Here is a 4,067-nt window from a genome sequence, read left to right on the forward strand (position 1 = left end):
GTGCATCGCCACTGTGTTGGCTCAGTCACCAGAAGCCATTTTGGCTAGTCCACAAAGCGAGGAACCACAATCCCCTCAGCTGTCTGGTGAGTAAACATAAAAATACAATATTAAAAAAATAACACAGTGTTTTTACGCACCAAAAAAACATAACCAAAAACACACACTCATCCTTGTATTAATCCCCACCAGCAAACACATGGGGGTAACGTTATTAAGATGGGACTTCTTTTTAAGATGTGCTGTTGACCATAGCAAGCAATCTTATTCTACGTCACATTAATACAGCACCTTCTCAAATATAATCCCTGCAATGTGATTGGTTGCTATGGACAACATCACATCTTAAATCTAACTTCCATTTTAGTAATTTGACCCCATGGTAAGCATTATTTCGTTGTTCACATCCCAACTTAACAATATGCGCTAAATAGGTGTGCCCACTCCTGCCAACCATGGAGAAAAATTACTACAGTGGTAGAATTTTAGAACTGGTGATGTTGCCCATAGCAACCAATCTGATTATATCTATTATTTGCTAGTAGCAGCTACATAAATGGTAAGTATAATCAGATTGGTTTCCATGGCCAGCATCACCAGTTCTACAAATCTACCACCTTAGTAAATTTACCCCCATATTTTAATTTATAATTATTTCAACTATATTTTTAAAAGTTTACTGGGCAACACTGACAGCCTTTAACAATATATGAGTGTATTGTTCAACACATTTAATGTATTGTGTTTGTTTGCCAAAAGGAAGCTACAAACATAATATGTAAATGGTGGAATTTTTATTTGTTATAGTTCTACGTGTTAGCACATTAAGTATGTCTCATAGTCCAACATTTACCTAAATAATTGATGAAATGAGTAGTGTACCTAAGAAGCCATGTTTCTAAAATAATGTACAATAATATTTTAAGTTTATCCCACACTCTATTTATAATTTACAACATGCATATTAAGAAGTAATGCATGTTGACGTAAAGCTGAAACCAACCAGAAGCCCAACAGTAACTAAATTGTGGCTGTCTTCAACCCCATACAGATCCAGACATCATGCTCCAGGATACCCAGCAGGAAACTGACTTGCAGCAAACGTTCACACTCCACCTGCAAGCGATTGATAATAACCAGCCAACCACGCTGGCTGACATAACTCCACCACCCCAAACAACCCCACCCCCCAATTGAGCCCAACACCAGCCCAGCCACAAATGGGACCAGAGTTTTGGTCCAGTTGGGCCACACAACAGGCACAAAACTATGCCTGTCTCAACACACACATCCAATATCTTGCCAGTCTGCCCCATCATCTACCTAGACTCTGTAGAAACTCAGGCAGACTGATTGTGCAACTTGGCAGAGTGGCCAATACCATGGAGCAGATGAGAGCCAACAACAGCCAACTGATAGCAAGTTTTCAGCGAATAATGGACGAACAACACCGCCATCAACAAGCCCTCATTCAAATTATCCAAAATAATCAATTAATTACAGAAAGCCTGTCCCGAATCATCGCCAACAACACTGCCGCAACCACACAACTCACAGCAAGCCTCAACAACCTGAGCCAAAACATAAATGTGTTGGCATCCCTGCAACAAACCTCAAGCTCAGGGACAACCACACCTAGCCAGACCCCAGTTACCTCACCAGTTAGACAATCCAGCAGAACCCGGCCCAATGTGCCATCACAATCCTCTGCACCCAGCAAAAAAACACCTAGGAAATGAGCAAGCCTGCATCAAAATGTACAGTAATTTCAAATATATTTAAAGATTATCGAATTGTGACAAACCCAATTCAAGTATTTAAGGTAATAAATTACTCAAGCGCAATATGTGTAATGTTTAATTTGTTATTGAAAGACAGTGTAAGACGAAAATGTTATTGACTAACTGTAAACAACATGACTAATATCAAACAATAACGCATCACAAACAGAATTCATAACTACATATATTTTAGGATTGGGGTTAGCCAATGTTGATTATGAAAAATTAAGACTTACCGGTAAAATAACGCAGAATCAGTTCTTGCCTTACCTGCCTCCCTACATCTGTACTCACACTGTCGCCAGATGTTTCTAACTCCTCTACTTGCTGGCTGTTTTCTTCATCACCAACATCAGCCTCCTCCTCAACATGTTGCAGATGTTGGCACAAACACATGTTATGAAGAAAACAGCAGCAGAACACAATCCTAGTCACCTTTGAGGGACTATACAACAAAAGCCCTGCAGACTTATCCAGACACCGAAACCTAGATTTCAGCACCCCAAAACATCTTTCTATCACATTCCGCGTGGACTTATGTGCATTATTGTAATTGTGTTCAGCAGGGGAATCAGGTTGGAACAATGGAGTAAGAAGCCAAGAGAAGCAGCCATATCCCCCATCACCTGAAAGACAGATATAGCCAACATTGTGGTTTAGGCAAAAAATAGCTTACATAATGACGATGTTGAGGTTAACACACATACACACAACCAACTTGGAACATACCCAGCAGCCATCCATCAGGCATTTGTCCAGCCTCAAATTTATCAAAGATGGATGACTGACTGAGGATGAAGGAGTCATGGCAGCCGCCAGGGTAACCCGCAACAACACTCAAAATTTTTAGATTTGCATCACAAACCACCTGGACATTAGTGGAGTTGGCCAGATGTCTATTGGTATAAATGTAGTGCCTGCCTCTAGGTGGTCTCAGCTCAACGTGTGTGCAATCTATGGCACCCAGCACATTGGGCATGCCAGCAAGCTCATAGAAAGCTACCCTGACTGCATGCCACTGCGACTCCTGGGTAGGGAAGCAGCTAGAGGCATCTATGTGTGTATCCAAAGCATCCAAAACCTGAGTGGACATTACAAAATATAAGGTGAGTGTCATGACCTATAATACAATACTGTGTTATATTACATAACAGAAGCACCACTTAGACATAGAGGCGTATGTATGTTTTAACTCACCTGCTTTAAATATTTAGAAAAGGTGGGCTGTGAGATACCAATTACATCACCAGTCACAGCCTGAAAGCTGCCAGTAGCCATAAAGTGCAACACAGCCAGGAGTTTGTGCAGGCCTGAGACAGAGCGAGAGCGTGCTGTCTCAGGGTCTAGGTCCAGTTTGACAAGGTCATACAGACGGAAAATGTTGTTTCTATTTAGCCGGAACATCTGTATGACCTGGTCATCGGCCAATGCGTTTAAGTTTAAACGCCCCCTAAAAAAACGAGGCCTCCGCAGCCTCCGCAGCACCTGGACAACCTGCTGACCATGTTCAGTTTCCTGGCCCTAGTTTATTGTAGCCTCATGGAGCAGTCTCAGGTATCCCACAGCAACAAGAAATCAGTACTACACACGGCAGCAGCCATTTCAGAGTGAGAGGTTTGAAAAATGTGCTTGGGTCCCTTTTAAAGGGCCAAAAATGCAGGTGTGATTAATGTAGAATTGGAAACACATGTAAACATGCTTCTCAAAAGCAGGTCTATTTTTTTCCAGACTTTTTTTACGATTCGTTTTTTTTCACGGCCGCCAATGCACTTTCACGGTAGAGATTTCAAGTATGAATGCATAGTAAATTACAGAGTTGTATACCTAAACAGCCGCGTTTGGCTGATGGTGTATTCATTCGTATTTTTTTTTTTGACTTCCAAAAAAAATACGAATGACCTCATCACTGCCGTGATTTCAGTTTAGTAAATTCCCAAGATGACACTTTGAAGAAAGAACAACAAATCGGTCAAAATCGGGAGCTTAGTAAATATACCCCCATGTGTGCATGGTGATGGATGGGCTGAAGAGAATGAAAGTGAGGAGAGGAAAAAGAGAAGAAAAGAGCAGTGAGGAGAGGTGACTAGTACAGGAGGGATGGACCAACCACTAGAAAATATAAAACAACGGCATGGTCGGCTCCATTAAACCAATAATAGCCTTGATTACATCCACCACCCAGATTTAGACCCCAGGTTCATTAAAGTCTTTCCCTCTATTATATGTGATGAGTATCATTTTATTAAAGGAAAGAAGCTATAAAATGAATAAGAAAACCCTATGATG

This window comes from Pseudophryne corroboree, chromosome 9 (assembly GCF_028390025.1).
Source record: "Pseudophryne corroboree isolate aPseCor3 chromosome 9, aPseCor3.hap2, whole genome shotgun sequence".
Classification (NCBI taxonomy): Eukaryota; Metazoa; Chordata; class Amphibia; order Anura; family Myobatrachidae; genus Pseudophryne; species Pseudophryne corroboree.